General features: G+C 43.6%; 1 long non-coding RNA gene across 1 annotated transcript; it reads right to left on the reverse strand.

The window, feature by feature from the left end:
* Positions 1-18,427: 18,427 nt before the first annotated feature.
* On the reverse strand, positions 18,428-19,513 carry LOC121583188. The gene is made up of 3 exons (XR_006003455.1): positions 19,356-19,513; positions 19,037-19,096; positions 18,428-18,684 (listed from the first exon to the last, which is right to left on the reverse strand). It is a non-coding gene; the product is annotated as an uncharacterized LOC121583188 (long non-coding RNA).
* Positions 19,514-22,382: the final 2,869 nt, after the last annotated feature.

Here is a 22,382-nt window from a genome sequence, read left to right on the forward strand (position 1 = left end):
TCCCCCAGGGCTCAGTTCTAGGCCCTCTCCTATTCTCTCTATACAGCAAGTCACTTGGCTCTGTCATATCCTCACATGGTCTCTCCTATCATTGCTACGCAGACAACACACAATTAATCTTCTCCTTTCCCCCTTCTGATAACCAGGTGGCGAATCGCATCTCTGCATGTCTGGCAGACATATCAGTGTGGATGACGTATCACCACCTCAAGCTGAACCTCGGCAAGACGGAGCTGCTCTTCCTCCCGGGGAAGGACTGCCCGCTCCATGATCTCGCCATCACGGTTGACAACTCCGTTGTGTCCTCCTCCCAGAGTGCAAAGAACCTTGGCGTGACCCTGGACAACACCCTGTCATTCTCCGCTAACATCAAAGCGGTGACCAGATCCTGTAGGTTCATGCTCTACAACATTCGCAGAGTACGACCCTACCTTACACAGGAAGCGGCACAGGTCCTAATCCAGGCACTTGTCATCTCCCGTCTGGATTACTGCAACTCGTTGTTGGCTGGGCTCCCTGTCTGTGCCATTAAACCCCTACAACTCATCCAGAACGCTGCAGCCCGTCTGGTGTTCAACCTTCCCAAGTTCTCTCACATCACCCCGCTCCTCCGCACACTCCACTGGCTTCCAGTTGAAGCCTGCATCTGCTACAAGACCATGGTGCTTGCCTACGGAGCTGTGAGGGGAACGGCACCTCCCTACCTTCAGGCTCTGATCAGTCCCTACACCCAAACGAGGGCATTGCGTTCATCCACCTCTGGCCTGCTGGCCCCCCTACCTCTGCGGAAGCACAGTTCCCGCTCAGCCCAGTCAAAACTGTTCGCTGGTCTGGCACCCCAATGGTGGAACAATCTCCCTCACGACGCCAGGACAGCGGAGTCACTCACCACCTTCCGGAGACACTTGAAACCCCACCTCTTTAAAGAATACCTGGGATAGGATAAAAGTAATCCTTCTACCCTCCCCCTACCCCACCCCCCAAAAAAATTAAAAATGTAAATATATATATATATATATATATATATATATATATTGTAAAGTGGTTGTCCCACTGGCTATCATAATATGCCATTTAGCAGACGCTTTTATCCAAAGCGATTTACAGTCATGTGTGCATACATTTTCATAAGGTGAATGCACCAATTTGTAAGTCGCTCTGGATAAGAGCGTCTGCTAAATGACGAAAATGTAATGAAAATGTGTACTCCTCAATGCCATTGGAAGAATCTCGGAACATAGTCCAATCTGTGCTAGCAAAACAGTCCTGTAGCTTAGCATCTGCGTCATCTGACCACTTCCTTATTAACCGAGTCACTGGTACTTCCTGCTTTAGTTTTTGCTTATAAACAGGAATCAGGAGGATAGAATTATGGTCAGATTTGCCAAATGGAGGGCGAGGGAGAGCTTTGTACGTGTCTCTGTGTGTGGAGTTAAGGTGGTCTAGAGTTTTTTTTCCTCTGGTTGCACATTTAACATGCTGGTAGAAATTAGGTAGAACGGATTTAAGTTTCCCTGCATTAAAGACCACGGCCACTAGGAGCGCTGCCTCTGGATGAGCGTTTTCCTGTTTGCTTATGGCATTATACAGCTCATTGAGTGCAATCTTAGTGCCAGCATCGGTTTGTGGTGGTAAATAGACAGCCACGAAAAATATAGATGAAAACAATCTTGGTTAATAGTGTGGTCTACAGCTTATCATGAGACACTCTACCTCAGGCGAGCAAAACCTCGAGACTTCCTTAGTATTAGATTTTATGCACCAGCTGTTGTTTACAAATATACACAGACCGCCACCCCTTGTCTTACCGGAGTCAGCCGTTCTATCCTGCCGATGTAGCGTATATCCCACCAGCTGTATGTTATCCATGTTGTCGTTCAGCCACGACTCGGTGAAACATAAGATATTACAGTTTTTAATGTCCCGTTGGTAGGAAAACCTTGATCTTAGGTCGTCCATTTTGTTTTCAAATGATTGTATGTTGGCTAATAGGATTGATGGAAGAGGCAGTTTACTCTGATCCTTTCAAGGCACCCCGACCTACGTCCACGATATCTCTGTCTCTTTCTCATGCGAATGACAGGGATTTGGGCCTTGTCGGGTGTCTGTAGAATATCGTTCGCGTCCGACTCGTTGAAGAAAAAATCTTCGTCCAATCTGAGGTGAATAATCGCTGTCCTGATATCCAGAAGTAATTTTTGGTCAGAAGAGACGGTGTCAGAAACATTATGTACAGAATAAATTACAAATACCGTGAAAAAACACACATAATAACACAGTTGGTTAAAGGGCCGTAAAATGGCAGCCATCTCCTCTGGCGCCATCTTGTAAGTCTCTGTATTAATAAGGTGAAGGGGCAGCATATTGTGTTAGCTTTCTGCCGTGTTTGAGCCGTGTACAGCTGCCACTATCTTCATTTCATTGCGTTTTTTTCTCCTGTTCTCTGACAATCTTTTCCTCCCCCCTCTTTCCGAGGATAACAGGCAGGCCCGTTGCCCTAGTGACTCCAGACTCCACACAGACACAGCGTGTAGCCTACACATGCTGCTCCAGGGCCAGTACTCTTCTTCCTTCAGACAAGCATGTGTCAAAACGTTGTTTTGTATAGGTAGCTCCTACCTATATATGTATAACTTTATGAGCTGGATTGCCTGTCTTTGCAATTCATTTATTTTCGTGTGCGCTCGTTAGCATATTTAGCTAGCAGCCTCCATGGAAATTCACTATTACTTGTGCTAATTTTGTTAGCATTCTTTTTTCAGTTTTTTTTGGGCGCCCCCTTGTGTACTAAGCCGGTAATACCGTATATCCCAGTATGAGTGAAGGACGGTATGATGATATGAAAATCTGGATACCGCCCAACCCTACTTTCCAATCCTGTATCCCATGTAGTGGCATATTAGCTTATAATGCGCTATATTATATAAAGTGTTACATTGGATGTCTGAATACCACCTTCCATCTCACTTCCTGTATCTACAAAGGAATAATAAATATGAAATGGTCATGTACAGAACAGACCTATTTTCCAACACTCTCCTTCAATGCGTCCTTCAAATGCCTTTTCGCTATGTAACAGGATAATGTCCATCGAAACATCGCTCTTGACCCATGCGCCACAACCGTGTCCGTTTTGGTCGAGGTACTCGCCAGGCTTTGAGTAGGTCACAAGACATTAGCCTTCTGAGCTGGCTCTGCTTTCATCACCGCGTCACACCACCATCTCACTGACATGAAGGGATGAGCGAGAGAGAGGAGAGGAAAAGGGTTTTGACAAGTACTGCACCAAATATCTTAGCTAGATGTAAAATTGTGTGACTAAGACATCGGCAAAAACATCACAATTAATTACAGATTTCTTTATTGATCTTATATTAATGATAACTATTTTGAGGAAGTGTTATGGCTATGTTGTAGCTATGGTGGATGAAGAGTGCCAAACAACAGTAACATTTCTGCTTTTTTCTTGTTTTTCATGTGCAGGTCTTTAGGGAGTATGCGAGCAGATGTTCACTTCACCTTGCCGGGTTCTGTTAGAATCAAACTGAACCTATGTATTTAGAGTATTCTGCTGCCCTTGTTTTTAAGTATTCATGAAGTACGTTTTGTAAGCTACGCTTTAATAAATTGTAGTTTGTGTTGAACATGGTATTTATGCAGAAATACATTTTTGTACGTCAGATGCAGTTGAGTTCTCGTTTTCCCTCTTTATCAAGAGTGTGAGTGTGAATGTGTTTGTGTGTGAGTGTGTCAGTGAATGTGAGTGTGTAATTGAGTGTGTGAGTGTGTCAGTCAATGTGAGTGTGTGAGTGAGTGAGTGTATGTGAGCATTTGTGTGTAGAGCGGGGGTTGGGCAGGTTTGTTGGGTGCATGGGTAATGATTCTGCATGGCATGCAGCTCTTCTCTTTGATCTCTGGGCTTTCTTTGAACTCCTCCACTATTCAGGGATTTTTTTAATGTAGGCTTTAAACAAACGTGCATGGGACAACACTAAAGAAGTATTCAAGCACGCACACACACACACAGACAATGGGAATGTCTGGGCCTGGGGGCCTCTTGTGTGGTCCTCTCTTTTAGGCGGGGTGAGGCTTGTTCCTTGGAGCCAGGTGTGTAGTGTGTGTGTGTGTGTGTGTGTGTGTGTGTGTGTGTGTGTGTGTGTGTGTGTGTGTGTGTCTGCAGGGATCAAAGGTAGACTAAACAAAAACATGCTTGCAGGCTTCCCTAGAAGGTAGCAGGTGTTGGGACATGCCCATTCTACGGTAACTTCAACAGCCCAGACAAGCCCCGCCCATTCCCACTAAGACCATCCATTTACACCACGTCACTCTCTGATATCATCACTCTGCACCATTAGGATTCAGGATAGCCAATTGTAGCTGAGAGTGAGATTTTGCCAGTTATTGGTCCTATTTGAATACTTCCCAAATGGATCCTTCCTTCCTTCCTTTACTTCTGAAGGTCATTGGTCTGATTGGTTAGGATAGGTGAAAAGCAAAGTCTCAGCAACACTGTAAGGGTAGGTAACAACACATCTGCCACGCTGATCCTCAACACGGGGGCCCGTCAGGGGTGCGTGCTCAGTCCCCTCCTGTACTCCATGTTCACCCATGACTGCATGGCCAGGCACGACTCCAACACCATCATTAAGTTTGCCGACGACACAACAGTGGTAGGCCTGATCACCGACAACGATGAGACAGCCTTGTGGTGCCAGGATAACAACCTCTCCCTCAACGTGACCAAGACAAAGGAGATGATTGTGGACTACAGGGAAAAAAAAGAGGACTGAGCACGCCTCCATTCTCATCGACGGGGCTGTAGTGGAACAGGTTGAGAGCTTCAAGTTCCTTGGTGTCCACATCACCAACAAACTATCATGGTCCAAACACACCAAGACAGTCGTGAAGAGGGCACGACAAAGCCTATTCCCCCTCAGGAGACTGAAAAGATTTGGCATGGGTCCTCAGATCCTCAAAAAGTTATACAGCTGCACCATCGAGAGCATCCTGACTGGTTGCATCACCGCCTGGTATGGCAACTGCTCGGCCTCCGACCGTAAGACACTACAGAGGGTAGTGCATACGGCCCAGTACATCACTGGGGCCAAGCTTCCTGCTATCCAGGACCTCTATACCAGGCGGTGTCAGAGGAAGGCCCTCAAAATTGTCAAAGACTCCAGCCACCCTAGTCGTAGACTGTTCTCTCTGCTACCGCACGGCAAGCGGTACCGGAGCGCCAAGTCTAGGTCCAAAAGGCTTCTCAACAGCTTCTAACCCCAAGCCATAAGACTCCTGAACAGCTAATCATGGCTACCCGGACTACTTGCACTGCCCCCCCCCCCACCCCCACCCCATATTTTTACGCTGCTGCTACTCTGTTAATTATTTATGCATAGTCACTTTAACTCTACCCACATGTACATATTACCTCAACTAGCCGGTGCCCCCGCACATTGACTCTGCACCGGTACCCCCCTGTATATAGCCTCCCTACTGTTATTTTATTTTACTTCTGCTCTTTTTTTCTCAACACTTTTTTGTTGTTGTTGTTTTACAGGTTAAGGGCTGTAAGTAAGCATTTCACAGTAATATCTACACCTGTTGTATTCGGCGCATGTGGCAAATAAAATTTGATTTGATTTGATTTGATTCACCAGTCTAATGGTGATAGTTCAGTGATTGTATCAAGCAAGGAAATAACTTTTAAAACAAACTGGCCCTAGGTCGATGAGAAAGCAAATAAATGGCTTTTCCTTTAGGTCTTGCACAAGACGTTGAAAATATTTTTATTTATGGTTGAAAAGACGTTGAAAATGCATCTTTCAATACATTTTGCTCACTGGGTGAATTGTAAGGAGTGAATAGGTAACAGCAATGTGCCTCAACTAGTTCACGGTGGAGTTTTCCAGCAGGTAAATTTGGCACAAGACATCTTAAAGACATAACTTCCTGGTTTTCTGGGTGAAAAGATCTCATATAGCCAGACCAGGTAAAGAGCTCTTTTTCATGACAAGATCCAGATAACTTTAAGTGTGTCTTCTTCTGCTTGACTCAGTGTCACGTCAATAATGTATTTTTTGTATCATGAGTGTCTTATCTTAGCAGAGGGTTTAGCTAGCTAGCTGTCCTTCAATGACAATACTCTCTCTCTCTTTGTTTCTCTCTCTTTCTCTCTACCTCCTCTGTTTTTCTTGGGCGATGCATTCCTGTCTTCTTGAGTCCTGTATATGGACTGACAAGGAAGAGGGTGAGGAAACAGAGGAAGATACAGAATGGCGAGAGGAAAGAGGGGGAAGGAGGGAGTGTAATAGAGGAAACACTGAATTAATTTTGCTTGCTGCTAGTAGCTATGTTATATGTAGTTTGTCCATTCCAAGTACAGCATAGAGATTTTCTGAGGAAACCTGGAGTTCGTATTCCTATCAAATCAAATGTTATTTGTCACATGCTTCGTAAACAACAGGTGTAGACTAACAGTGAAATGCTTTCTTATGGGTCCTTTTCCAACAATGCAGAGTTAAAGATTAGATATAAAAGAAAAAATATAAATAGTGACACAGTGAATAACGAATAAAGATAACAAGTAAAAATAACATGGCTATATATTGGGAGTAGAAAATAACATGGCTATATACAGGGAGTACCAGTACCAAGTCCATGTGCAAGGGTACGAGGTAATTGAGATAGTTATGTACTGTACATATAGGTAGAGGTAAAGTAACTAGCAGCAGTGTGTGTGGTGTGGTGTGGTGTGTGCGTGCGTGGTTGGCGGCAGTATGCATGTGTGTGTGTTGCTGTGTCAGTGTAAGTATGTGACAGGGTTTCCGTTAGCCGGTAATTGCCAACTTTTGTCCCCACAAAAAATAGAAAAGGGAAAAGAAGAAAAAAACCATTCATTGATGGTAATAACAGTTGATGGATATATTAATTTTAATAATTTAGTGGAATTAAATTGGCGTGTGTGTTCATTATATTCATTATGTATCTTATTTATCACACGCATACAGATACAGAGCCTTTGAGTGGAAAATCTGTCAGACAGCTGAGAGCTGCTGCTGCAGCATCTTGTGGTGCTTTCAAGACAACTGGGAACTCTGAAAAATACCAGTTCAAATCATGATTCAGTGATCTTCAGGTCGGAATGTCGGCGCTCTAGAAAGAGGCCCAAGTTCCCGAGTTGGAATTCCGAGTTGGATGACTGTTAAAAAAAAAAAATCCCGTCAGAGCTCACAGTTCCCAGTTCTCTTGAACGCGCTGAAATTGGAAGTCTGAGTTTTCCGAGTTCCCAGTTGTTTTGAACGTGGCATCAAACGACAACGGAAGGCAGGCTTCATCAGCGAGTCACACACCACTTTGCAATGAGCTGGAGGAAGTATGCATTTTGAAAACAAATTCCTGAACGTTTCAATACATACTATGAGGCATGTCTTACCTTGCTTAAAGTATCCTATTAGATCTCCTCTCTTTCTAAATGTCTAACAGATATTTTCATCTCTGTCACATGAAACCACACGCATGTGCAGTGCCCTTTTGACAACGTTATTTTCCCGCTAATTCCATAATGGAACGAACATTTGCACATACCTTACTGCCTTGTGCGCATTGCTGAAATAATAGTTTATCAACATTTTAAGCTAAACGTTCTGATCTGGCCTACTTGGTTGTATGAATTTGGGATTTATCGACCCACAACTGTCCCCAGAGTCTGTTTGGAATAGGCTATTTATTTCTCGACAAGCTGACCAATAGAATAGGTAGCCTAAACTTTTCTACTATAGTAGATTGACATAGGCTAGTGAGTTGACTGTTCGTTACTCGTCTTGTTGGCTGAGGAAAAGTAAATGTAGACAGTTATTCTAACATCTTCAAAGTGCACATCAGAATTCGGTAAGGACAGCAAATCGTTGCATCCTCAACTTGCATGTTCTGTTAATATGAATGACCATATTCTAAATGTGATTTCTGTCATTCCGAGCACCGTGGGTGGACACCCTAATCAGGTTACGCACCCAATACATATGGGTCCGGTACATTTCTCAAATGTCCAGTCAATTAAAATGTTGCCGGTCAAATGTCCGGCGCCACATTTTCCTAACGGAAACCCTGGTATGTGAGTGTGTGGGTGGAGTCTAGTGTGTGTGCATAGAGTCAGTGCAAGAGAGTTAGTGTAAAAAAGGGTCAATGCAGATAGTCCGGGTAGCGTTTTGATTAGCTGTTTTGCAGTCTTGTTTAGAAGTCTTATGGCTTGGGGGTAGAAGCTGTTCAGGGTCCTGTTGGTTACAGACTTGATGCATTGGTACCGTTTGCCGTGTAGTAGCAGAGAGAACAGTCTGTGGCTTGGGTGGCTGAAGTCTTTGAAAATTGTATGTGCCTTCCTCTAACACCGCCTGGTATAGAGGTCCTGGATGGCAGGAAGCTCGGCCCCAGTGATGTACTTGGCCGTACGCACCATCCTCTGTAGCGCTTTGCGGTCGGATGCCAAGCAGTTGCCATACCAAGCGGTAATGCAGCCAGTCAAGATGCTCTCGATGGGGCAGCTGTAGAACTTTTTGAGGATCTGAGGGCCCATGCCAAAGAGACATTGTCATGCCCTCTTCACGACTGTGTTGGTGTGTTTAGACCATGATAGATCCTTAGTGATGTGAACACCGAGGAACTTGAAGCTCTCGATTCGCTTCACTACAGCCCCGTTGATGTGAATGGGGGCGTGCTCGGCCATCCATTTCCTGTAGTCCATGATCAGCTCCTTTGTCTTACTGACGTTGAGGGAGAGGTTGTTGTCCTGGCACCACACTGCCAGGTCTCTGACCTCCTCCCTATAGGCTGTCTCATCATCGTCAGAGATCAGGCATACCACCATTGTGTCATCGGCAAACTTAATGATGGGCTTGGAGTCGTGTGCGGCCACGCAGTCGTGGGTGAACAGGAAGGACAGGAGGGGACTAAGCACGCACCCCTGAGGGGCCCTTGTGTTGAGGGTCAGCGTGGCGGATGTGTTTGAAGGCATTTAGCATAGAAGGCATTTAGCTCGTCTGGTACTCTTGTGTCACTGGGCAGCTCCCTTTGTAATCCGTAATAGTTTGCAAGCCCTCCCACATCCGATGAGCGTCAGAGCCGGTGTAGTAGGATTCCATCTTAGTCCTGTATTGACGCTTTGCCTGTTTGATGGTTTGTCGGAGGGTGTAGTGGGATTTCTTATAAGCGTCCGGGTTAGAGTCCCACTCCTTGGAAGTGGCAGCTCAAGCTCAGTGCGGATGTTGCCTGTAGTCCATTGCTTCTGGTTGGGATATACAATGAGTGTACAAAACATTGCTCTTTCCATGACGTAGACTGACCAGGTGAATCCAGGTGAAGGCTATGATTCCTTACTGATGTCACTTGTTAAATCCACTTCAATCAGTGTAAATGAAGGGGAGGAGACGGTTTAAAGACAGATTTTTAAGCTTTGAGACAATTGAGACATGGATTGTGTATGTGTGCCATTCAGAGGGTGAATGGGCAAGACAAAATATTTTAGTGCCTTTGAATGGGGTATGGTAGTAGGTGCCAGGCGCACTGGTTTGAGTGTGTCAAGAACTGCAACGCTGCTGGGTTTTTCATGCTCAACAGTTTCCTGTGTGTATCAGGAATGGTCCACCACCCAAAGGACATCCAACCAACTTGACACAACTGTGGGAAGCACTGGAGTCAACATGGGCCAGCATCCCTGTAGAACACTTCAACACCTTGTAGAGTCCATGCCCGATGAATTGAGGCTGTTCTGAGGACAAAAGGTGGTGCAATTCAATATTAGGAAGGTGTTCTTAATGTTTTGTACACTCAGTGAATGTACAGTGGGGAAAAAAAGTATTTAGTCAGCCACCAATTGTGCAAGTTCTAAAACTTAAAAAGATGAGAGAGGCCTGTAATTTTCATCATAGGTACACGTCAACTATGACAGACTAATTGAGTGAAAAAAATCCAGAAAATCACATTGTAGGATTTTTTATTAATTTATTTGCAAATTATGGTGGAAAATAAGTATTTGGTCACCTACAAACAAGCAAGATTTCTGGCTCTCACAGACCTGTAACTTCTTCTTTAAAAGGCTCCTCTGTCCTCCACTCGTTACATGTATTAATGGCACCTGTTTGAACTTGTTATCAGTATAAAAGACACCTGTCCACAACCTCAGACAGTCACACTCCAAACTCCACTATGGCCAAGACCAAAGAGCTGTCAAAGGACACCAGAAACAAAATTGTAGACCTGCACCAGGCTGGGAAGACTGAATCTGCAATAGGTAAGCAGCTTGGTTCAAAGAAATCAACTGTGGGAGCAATTATTAGGAAATGGAAGACATACAAGACCACTGATAATCTCCCTCGATCTGGGGCTCCACGCAAGATCTCACCCCGTGGGGTCAAAATGATCACAAGAACGGTGAGCAAAAATCCCAGAACCACACGGGGGGACCTAGTGAATGACCTGCAGAGAGCTGGGACCAAAGTAACAAAGCCTACCATCAGTAACACACTACGCCGCCAGGGACTCAAATCCTGCAGTGCCAGACGTGTCCCCCTGCTTAAGCCAGTACATGTCCAGGCCCGTCTGAAGTTTGCTAGAGTGCATTTGGATGATCCAGAAGAGGATTGGGAGAATGTCATATGGTCAGATGAAACCAAAATATAACTTTTTGGTAAAAACTCAACTCGTCGTGTTTGGAGGACAAAGAATGCTGAGTTGCACCCAAAGAACACCATACCTACTGTGAAGCATGGGGGTGGAAACATCATGCTTTGGGGCTGTTTTTCTGCAAAGGGACCAGGACGACTGATCCGTGTAAAGGAAAGAATGAATGGGGCCATGTATCGTGAGATTTTGAGTGAAAACCTTCTTCCATCAGCAAGGGCATTGAAGATGAAACGTGGCTGGGTCTTTCAGCATGACAATGATCCCAAACACACCGCCCGGGCAACGAAGGAGTGGCTTCGTAAGAAGCATTTCAAGGTCCTGGAGTGGCCTAGCCAGTTTCCAGATCTCAACCCCATAGAAAATCTTTGGAGGGAGTTGAAAGTCCGTGTTGCCCAGCGACAGCCCCAAAACATCACTGCTCTAGAGGAGATCTGCATGGAGGAATGGGCCAAAATACCAGCAACAGTGTGTGAAAACCTTGTGAAGACTTACAGAAAACGTTTGACCTGTGTCATTGCCAACAAAGTGTATATAACAAAGTATTGAGAAACTTTTGTTATTGACCAAATACTTATTTTCCACCATAATTTGCAAATAAATTCATTAAAAATCCTACAATGTGATTTTCTGGATTTTTTTTCTCAATTTGTCTGTCATAGTTAACGTGTACCTATGATGAAAATTACAGGCCTCTCTCATCTTTTTAAGTGGGAGAACTTGCACAATTGGTGGCTGACTAAATACTTTTTTTCCCCACTGTATGTACGGTCACTGTGGGGACGATGTCGTCGATGCACTTATTAATGAAGCCGGTGACTGATATGGTAAACTCCTCAATTCCATTGGATGAATCCTGGAACATATTCCAGTCTGTGCTAGCAAAACAGGTGTGTAGTTTAGCATCCGCTTCATCGTACCACTTCCGAATTGAGCGTGTCACTCGTACTTCCTGTTTGAATCTTTGCTTGTAAGCAGGAATCAGGAGGATAGAGTTATGATAAAGTTATGGTCAGATTTTGCCAAATTCCCGATTGGGGCCTCGATTTCAAATGGCCAAAACAAGTTACAGAATAACTGTGTATGTAGTGACCGAAGCCTGACAACTTGAACTAGGGAAGGGGCAGTTATCACACACTCGTTTCATGTCATCTGAACAAACCCAGTGGGAAGTACTAGAAGGGGGTTATATCACGTACCCCTATGCATTTTTATCCTCCCTTCACTAACCTCCATCCCTCCATCTCCATCTCCATCCCTCCATCCCTCCATCTCCATTCCTCCATCCTTAAGGGGAGAGGGCAGCCTCGTGGCATGCACAGAGGGGGCTACCACTATCCCGGCCCAGTTCCATTCCGCTAACCACTCTCTCTTTCATTTATGTTTTTTATTCGATCATTCCCTCTCTCTTGTTCTTGTACTGTTGTCTCGTTCCTTCACTTGTGAGAATGTTGGTACGTGGTGCCTAGCAGAGTGCTTTGAGCACACACACACACACTCTCACGCACACACACCCCACTAGAGCTGTTTGATCTCGCCCAAAATCAGCCCCCTTGTGTATTTAAAATGCGGAGCACGGAGTGATATACCATGTTTTGATGTAATGTTGTCTGACATATTGAGTCTATGTTTTAGCCCACAGACATACACAGCTGTGGCCTCATTCTCTTTTTCCTATTTTGTTCCGAGCGATCTCCTCATCTCTGCCCTTTTAAGGTCGGGCTATTCTTGGCAAAGCAACGGGATGCGTGTTCATGAGTGTGTTTGTGTGGGCGTGTCTGACCACACTCCATAGCTCAGTGCATGACCCCCCTCTTCCGTGTAAATTAGACTTACATTTATGTATGCAGGGAAGGAGGAGGAGCGGTGTGTGTGTGTGTGTGTGTGTGTGTGTGTGTGGAAAGAACAGTCCCCATGGGGCAGGGACCTGATTAGAGGGAATTAAATCAAGAGGGCCCATACTTGCCTCGGCTTAGACCGCCCGCTCCCACCACTTACCAGCACAGCCAAGGCCCATTCTGCATGCTTCCCTGGGTTTACACACACATATGCACTGTCAAACACACTCAGCAGTATTGTCTGTATTAGGGCATTCATTGTCTCTTGGGATACGTTCTGTGTTTTATCCCAGGTGAAGCCATGACACATTGGCCTTTCCTTCTACAAAATACCTGACTTGAACCTGCTTATGACATGAACCTGTAGGCCTGCTTATGACATGAACCTGTAGGCCTGCTTATGACATGAACCTGTAGGCCAGCTTATGACATGAACCTGTAGGCCTGCTTATGACATGAACCTGTAGGCCTGCTTATGACATCAAACTGTAGGCCTGCTTATGACATCAACCTGTAGGCCAGCTTATGACATGAACCTGTAGGCCAGCTTATGACATGAACCTGTAGGCCTGCTTATGACATGAACCTGTAGGCCAGCTTATGACATCAACCTGTAGGCCTGCTTATGACATGAACCTGTAGGCCTGCTTATGACATCAACCTGTAGGCCTGCTTATGACATCAACCTGTAGGCCTGCTTATGACATCAACCTGTAGGCCTGCTTATGACATGAACCACAACTGTCCCCAGAGTCTGTTTTGGAATAGGCTATTTATTCTCGACAAGCTGACCAATAGAATAGGTAGCCTAAACTTTTCTACTATAGTAGATTGACATAGGCTAGTGAGTTGACTGTTCGTTACTCGTCTTGTTGGCTGAGGAAAAGTAAATGTGGACAGTTATTCTAACATCTTCAAAGTGCACATCAAAATTCGGTAAGAAGGACAGCAAATCGTAGCATTCCTTGACTTGCATGCTCTGTTAATATGAATGACCATATTCTAAATGTGATTTCTGTCATTCCGAGCACCGTGGGTGGACACCCTAATCACAAAATACCTGACATCAACCTGTAGGCCTGCTTATAACATGAACCTGTAGGCCTGCTTATGACATGAACCTGTAGGCCTGCTTATGACATGAACCTGTAGGCCTGCTTATTTAATCAGTTCTCTGGAGATTATATATTTTTTTACTTTGACTGAGGCTGTCCTTATATTCCTGTGTGTGTGTTGTGTGCATTTCCATGTACGTATGTGCATGTGTGCAGTTGGTTGCGCACGTTTGTGTGTGTTTGTGCACTCAGCGTCTTTGACCATATCCCCATGCTAAGGGTCAGGGCCCGGTGACATAAAACATCTTAAATGTTTCCCTTAAGGAATAATTTTCCCTTACCTAAGGGAATTGTCCTCTCAAATATTTCCTTAGGTAATGGCATACTTAAGGGGTTTTACAGTAGTTTAAAGGCATGCACGGCAGAAAGAGTATCTGGTTACCATTATTCACTGACTAAACGTCTCATCATACATCACATTTATTTTGTGAGATAGCAAAATATAACTTTTACAATCAAGACAGGATAACCAAATTGCTTCAGAAAATAATAAACCAAGTTTCTTGTTGTTACTTTTTTCGCAACTTGTTTCTATAACTTTCTAGCACGTCAAGCTAGCTTACAGAGTAGCTAGCTAACTAGCCAGCTAGCTTTGTAGCCATGGATTGTGCACCTTCCATTGTTGAGCTAATAAGTAGCTACCTAGCTAGCTGGTGGATGTTTTCCTTTTGAAACTAGGGCAGAGGATAGCAACATTCACCTCCACAAATTCTGTTTACATTGATATCCATACTGAATAAAGCAGCTATGGGACCTCATCGGCACCCTTCACTTTTTTCACTTAATTTATGGGGAATATTCACCTTAAAACGGGGGCCCCTCAGGGGTGCGTGCTCAGTCCCCTCCTGTACTCTCTGTTCACCCATGACTGCATGGCCAGGCACGACTCCAACACCATCATTAAGTTTGCCGACGACACAACAGTGGTAGGCCTGATCACCGACAACGATGAGACAGCCTATAGGGAGGAGGTCAGAGACCTGACCTTGTGGTGCCAGGATAACAACCTCTCCCTCAACGTGACCAAGACAAAGGAGATGATTGTGGACTACAGGAAAAAAAAGAGGACTGAGCACGCCCCCATTCTTATCGACGGGGCTGTAGTGGAACAGGTTGAGAGCTTCAAGTTCTGTCCACATCACCAACGAACTATCATGGTCCAAACACACCAAGACAGTCGTGAAGAGGGCACGACAAAGCCTATTCCCCCTCAGGAGACTGAAAAGATTTGGCATGGGTCCTCAGATCCTCAAAAAGTTATACAGCTGCACCATCGAGAGCATCCTGACTGGTTGCATCACCGCCTGGTATGGCAACTGCTCTGCCTCCAACCACAAGGCACTACAGAGGGTAGTGCGTACGGCCCAGTACATCACTGGGGCCAAGCTTCCTGCCATCCAGGACCTCTATACCAGGCGGTGTCAGAGGAAGGCCCTCAAAATTGTCAAAGATTCCAGCCACCCTAGTCATAGACTGTTCTCTCTGCTACCGCACGGCAAGCGGTACCGGAGCGCCAAGTCTAGGTCCAAAAGGCTTCTCAACAGCTTCTACCCCCAAGCCATAAGACTCCTGAACAGCTAATCATGGCTACCCGGACTATTCCCCCCTCTTTTACGCTGCTGCTACTCTGTTAATTATCTATGCATAGTCACTTTAACTCTACCCACATGTACATATTACCTCAACTACCTCATCTAGCCGGTGCTCCCACACATTGACTCTGCACCGGTACCCCCCTGCATATATAGCCTCCCTACTGTTATTTTATTTTACTTCTGCTCTTTTTTTCCTCAACACTTTTTTGTTGTTGTTGTTTTATTTTACTTTTTTATTTAAAAATAAATGCATTGTTGGTTAAGGGCTGTAAGTAAGCATTTCACGGTAATGTCTACATCTGTTATATTCGGCGCATGTGGCAAATACAATTTTATTTTATTTGAAAACGTTTTGTGCAAATGACTTCAAGTTAAGGAAACTTTAAGTGCAAAGATAAGGGAAAATCTACTTAAAGGGAAACATCACCGCTATACACTATCCAGTCCCCCTACATAATTCTGATTGATGAGAGGGTGTTTCAGACATAATTATGCAATATAGCTGTATTTTTGTATTTTCGCGCCAGGATAGTTCAACCAATGACGTCATTGGTTGAATGAGCCTGCTGTCTGATCTAAACATTAACGGAGTCATGTTTTGTAGCAATTATTGTGGCCAGCTGGACCAGGACTCAGGAGGGCAAATGACAAACTAGTAAGTTGTTTTGCTGTCGATAGCGAGCTAGCAATATAACCTATATTTTTACACGAGGCAGTGTTGTTTAGTACAGTACAATTTAGTGATCGATTTCGACCATAACGGGGCTTTGCTATTACCACTACAAGCCAAGCTAGCCAAGTTTAGCTAGCTAGTTAGCTATGTTTGCTATACCTAAAATGTACTGTAGTCTAACGTTATAGCTAGTTAGCTAACTAACCTAGCTAGCCTCAGTGCCTCTCATTAGCTAGCTAACGTGTGCCTGTGGGATGTCTCACCATGCTGCTACAGTAGGAATACAGACAGTACAAAACGATTGCCCATGAATGTCTAATGGCGTTTTCGTCTTTCTCTCACAGACAATACCACTTGGATACAAAGAAGTTGATGACTCTGAAGATGAGATGTGAAAGGTCCCATAATAACACTCTCCCCTTGTATCGAAGTGACTCCGCACACCTCACTGCACCACCCAAACACACCATATGCAAGTATTCCCTTTGTAGAACTGTAGTATTTATTATAAGCGTTAGTAGGATATTTTTCTTCTACTGTATATACAGTACCAGTCAAAAGTTTGGACACACCTACTCATTCCAGGGTTTTTCTTTATTTTTACTATTTTCTACATTGTACAATAATAGTGAAGACATCAAAACTATGAAATAATACATATGGAATCATGTAGTAACCAACAAAGTTTTAAACAAATCAAAATATATTTTATATTTGAGATTCTTCAAAGTAGCCAGCCTTTGCCTTGATGACAGCTTTGCACACTATTGGCATTCTCTCAAACAGCTTCATGAGGTAGTCACCTGGAATGCATTTCAATTAACAGGTGTGCCTTGTTGATTTGTGGAATTTATTTCCTTCTTAATGCGTTTGAGCCAATCAGTTGTGTTGTGACAAGGTAAGGGTGGTATACAGAAGATAGCCCTATTTGGTAAAAGACCAAGTCCATATTATATCAAGAACAGCTCAAATAAGCAAAGAGAAACGACAGTCATTACTTTAAGACGTGAAGGTCAGTCAATCTTCAAGTGCAGTCGCAAAAACCATAAAGCGCTAAGATGAAACTGGCTCTCATGAGGACCGCCATAGGAAAGGAAGACCCAGAGTTACCTCTGCTGCAGAGTATAAGTTCATTAGAGTTACCAGCCTCAGATTGCAGCCCAAATAAATGCTTCACAGAGTTCAAGTAACAGACTCATCTCAACGTCAACTGTTCAGAGGAGACCGCGTGAATCAGGCCTTCATGGTCAAATTGCTGCAAAGAAACCACTACTAAATGACACCAATAAGAAGAAGAGACTTGCTTGGGCCAAGAAACATGCACAATGGACATTAGACCGATGGAAATCTGTCCTTTGGTCTGATGAGTCCAAATTTGAGATTTTTGGTTACAACCGCCATGTCTTTGTGAGACACAGAGTAGGTGAACGAATGATCTCCGCATGTGTGGTTCCCACCGTGAAGCATGGAGGAGGTGGTGTGGGGTCCTTTGCTGGTGACACTGTCTGTGATTTATTTAGAATTCAAGGCACACTTAACCAGCATGGCTACCACTGCATTCTGCAGCGATACGCCATCCCATCTGGTTTGCGCTTAGTGGGACTATCATTTGTTTTTCAACAGGACAATGACCCAAAACACACTTCCAGGCTGTGTAAGGGCTATTTGACCAAGAAGGAGAGTGATGGAGTGCTGCATCAGATGCCCTGGCCTCCACAATCACCCGACCTCAACCCAATTGAGATGGTTTGGGATGAGTTGGACCGCAGAGTGAAGGAAAAGCAGCCAACAAGTGCTCAGCATATGTGGGAACTCCTTCAAGACTGTTGGAAAAGCATTCCTCATGAAGCTGGTTGAGAGAATACCTAGAGTGTGCAAAGCTGTCATCAAGGCAAAGGGTGGCTACTTTGCGGAATCTAACATCTAAAATATTTTTTTATTGTTTTAACACTTTTTTGGTTACTACATGATTCCATAATGAGTAGGTGTGTCCAACCTTTTGACTGCTACTGTATGTCATATATTGCCATAACGTTTTCTGCATTCCGCTGTGTAAACTCACCTCGGTCTCCAGAGCAAATAAACTTTGTCTTGAATACAAGCCATGTCTACTTATTTGTTACATTGACAGACTAATCTGTTTTATTGAAACATGTTTACTTGCCAACAAATTAAAGTTTAAATGATGCACCAACTCCCTGCATCATTTGTAGCAGTAAAATTGTAGCTAGTTACTTCCAAATACATTTCATGAATATCACAGTGAATTGATCCACAAGTTGAAGTCAACACTTTATTGGTTTCTGATGCAGCTGGAATCATTTAGTCACTTGTCAGTACACTTGTAAAAAATATGATATAAAACGCATATAAAACACCATTATATACATATGTACAACAGCTTACAATATCTATACCACAGTTCAGTTGTGAGCATAGTAGGCATTCAATATTATACTACAACATCAGTCTAACTGAATATGGATGTTGTGTTGGTTGAATTTTCCAGGCAGGTTCCAGAATGTTTTTCAGCCGGAGAACCTCTTCTTGTGTTGGGTAATGGCATCTGGTTTAGTAGGCTTTGGTGATGTTCTTCACCACACACTGCTTCGTCTCTTTTTCAAGAGGGTGTTGTGCTTTCATAAATACCTTTTGCTGTCCTAGCTTGTTTCAAAGTCAAATGATGTTGAGCTTGAGCTTATTCCAGGCTGAAAGCTTTCATCCAATGGGTCTACAGACTCTGTACTACTAAAGCTGGTGTCAAGGTCAAGGTCATCAGCAGCATGATTAGTCTGTAGGACACACAGTAGTCAGTGATTAGCCAACATTTTACTACTTTGTCACCATCAATACGCACTCAAACAAAGTACTATATCCACCCAGCCCCCCCTCATGTCAATAGACCACACCATCCTCTCCTTACTAATACCTCATTTTCTCCAATTTAGACTTCAAGCCTTGCATGAACAATCAACTAAGGCTCCATAATACAGAGAGAACTCCAGTAAAAGTTGTAGCCAACTTGTAAACACACCAACTATGACAACAAGACACAGACTATGTGTATGCCTAGCGCCAGTATATTTGTTTACTCATCATGGAAAGATTTAGTAGATTTTAGTACGATTTTAGAAGGTGACTTACACTAGTTCCTGGTGCTGAACTTGTTGTTGATGCCACTGCAGATGTTGATGGGATCGGACTCTAAATAGAGCACATAATGTTAGTCACATTAGCCTCTGCGGTAGTTAGTTAGCTAACTAGCTAACATAACCTAACAAAGTTAACATTAGCGTGCAAAGTTACAAATCACATTGTCAGTTAGCAGCTGGCTAATTACATTAATATGCTTTGGAATGTCTAGCCAGCATATTATGAGAGCTAGCTAAATAGATTTTGGTTTACATAAACAAATGTAGTTCGCTAGCTAGCTAGTTAGCTACGTTACCTCAGCTTGACTTACTTTCTGCTGCGCTGATTTTGGCAGATCGGATGCCTTCCTCTTTGAAGTGAAGGGGAAAATCGATGGAATAGCATCACTTTTCAACGTTAGACGACATGGCAACCCCATCAGTTGAGACTTCGGTTCCGTTTCGAAATCCTCTGGCTGAAAGTGCTGGCTATAAACACAGACATTTTGATATTTCTCACTTCAATTGGAACACCTCCACAGGGAGGTCCTCCACGTCCTGAAATCGCTATGAATTCTGGATATTGTGGTTTGCATACAACCAGGAATTGTAGCTGGCCCGTTTTGACCGGTGAGATGCAGAAAAGCTCATATTTGCTTGTAGTGAGTAAATTCTCAATGACACATGATATGTTGATAACATATTAATGGACATATATAGTGAAATAAAGCAGTGAAATTTCCCTTTAAGGTGTTTTTTATGCAACCAGGCCGAGGTGTCTGGGAGTCATGGTGAACCCATGAGATCCACAGAGATCTGGGCCAGTATCCACAAAGCGTCTCGAGTAGAAGTGCTGATCTAGGATCCGGTCCCAACCTTTCCATATAATCTTATTCATTATGATTTAAAAGGAGAGCCTGATTCTAGATCAGCAGTCCTACTCTGAGAGACTTTGTGGATGCGGGCTCAGACATATCTTGATTACACAGACACACATTTTGACAGGCACTCCCTGGCCTCCTTTCCCCTCTGATACTTCAGTTCACCCAGGGTGCGTTCCTAACAGAGCACTACATGGTACATACTTCAATACTAATCGGAATGAGATGGAACACCCTCTCGTTGCTCATCGACACAAGCAACCTGAATCATGGAAGATTTAGATGCTAAGTAATCCAGTCAAACACTGCCCCCCGCCATAGGCATGTTGATGGGCTTAACAGGACCTGAGCATCAGAAGCTCTATGACAGCTCTTATCAGTGGAGAGGCTGTTATGCTTGAAGGACAGTGGAGGAGACCAAGTGTTCTTGTTGTCATATATTAAAAATGCAGGAACATATATGAACAAATGTTAGTGGATGTCAGTTTGATAGCGTGTGGGGGGTAATCAGTTTGTGTGTGTGTGTGTGTGTGTGTGTGTGTGTGTGTGTGTGTGTGTGTGTGTGTGTGTGTGAGAAGTTAAGATTTGTGTGTGAGCATGTAGGCCTAAACTACTGTACGTACAGTACTGTACTGGTGGTCAGCGTCTGTGGTCATCTATCTATACACAAGTGAAGTCTACAATGAAGGAGGGAATACCATGGACTTCTGTAGAGGTGAGGAGTCCATAGACACAATATGTCTTCCTCCCTCTGTCTCTGTCATGTCCAAGTCTCTCTGTCTTCTCAATCTGAGAGGAAAATAGCTGACGGTTATTCGACTACTCCTCCTCCTTAGAGGTGCCAAAGCAAATGTCATGTCTTTTTTTATCCGGCCCGGTCCTGCCGATTTTTTTTACATCGCTCCGAGCAACTGCACAGATTTTTCAGCTGCGGAAAAATTCATTTTGGGACGTCATTTGCATAATCTATGACCGCTAAGGTTAAATATTTGAATAATTGTCTCAACCCCCTTTAGTCCCCGAAACACTGTAAGATACTCATGCTCTATCTGTGTAAAGCAGTGAACCATGACATTTGAATTTCAATAAATACATAAATAATGTTTCTCTGCGTGGAGATCGGCATCACGCCATGAAGATTATCATATTAAAGTAAGAAACATCTTTTTTTTTTAAGCAAGCTTGATAAAAGAACAAAAAGGGTGAGCAAACTACCTTTCGGCAAAATACCTTAAGCGAGGAAAGGATAAACTATCAGTACTATGTTTCTTTGTTTTACATGTTATATATTACACAGGGATTGCTCTGAAATGCCCATCTTGCATTTTTGTTAATTCATTTTCAAAATGTTACCATTTATTAGATATTGTACTGTAATTCTAACTGTATTAATTTACAGGGTCACAGTAACCGTAAGTAGACTAGGTTATTGTTGTTGTTTTTATCATTGTGAGTGGATGTATTGTGTTTATCATAAGTGAGAGGTTATAAAATGAATGACACCAACAGTCACTGATTACGTCTCTCATACTAAGACCCCCTTATACCTTTATTTTTTTTAAAGCATACGATCTTGTATTTGATTAAGATGGATCTGAAACGTAACTAGATACTGTCGATTAATGGGATAGAAAACAATGTGTAGGGACGAAACTATAATCTGGGTCATTGTGTCATGTATGGTACAGATATATGTTGTAACAACTGTAGAGACTAAATGAATAGAGAGGATCTGAATATCAATGGATATTCCCTGGAAGGGGAGGGAGACAGCTTGACTCAAATCCATGAAGACCTCCATGCCATCTGTCTCTCCTGGCGCACGTGGCACGTTCAACCTCCTGTTACCCAACCAGGTTGGCACATGGGGGTCACGGAACATATGCAGTGGCTATCCTCCTGTCAGACATGGGTTGGCACACTGGGTAACTGCTTACCAATGTGGTACATATAAATGCATTTGATAAAACAGGCATATCCCCTCAGGCCGTTCAAGAAGTAAATTGGAGAGTCTATTTTCAGATACGCTTTGAGGATCATGAATGTAGAATTACTATATTTCTGTTAGCTGTAGTGTATAGCCTACACCCCTATTCGCCTGTTCTCTCTCTAAATCCCTTTGCATACTGCAAAACAAGCTCATTTGATCAGTACTCGACAGCCTGTGATTCCTGGGGAGGCATTAGGGCATTATGGAAACATTTGCATAATTCATTTTTCATAAGTCTATGTTAAACTAAATTTGTAGCAAGCAAATTGATGAACAACCTTATCGCTGACTTGATGAAGAGTTGATCCTTGCCTGTCGACTCTGAACTACTACTGAGTTTGACCTCAATAGCCGTGAAACATGATGATGACAATAGTGATGCACTGCTAAATCCCAAATGGATTTACGATAGGAGATCTACAGTAATCTTATTGCATACTGTTTGGCTTTGGAGTTGTGTGATGTGTGGTTTGACCTGCTTTCTCTCT

Source organism: Coregonus clupeaformis, chromosome 15 (genome assembly GCF_020615455.1).
Source record: "Coregonus clupeaformis isolate EN_2021a chromosome 15, ASM2061545v1, whole genome shotgun sequence".
Lineage (NCBI taxonomy): Eukaryota > Metazoa > Chordata > Actinopteri > Salmoniformes > Salmonidae > Coregonus > Coregonus clupeaformis.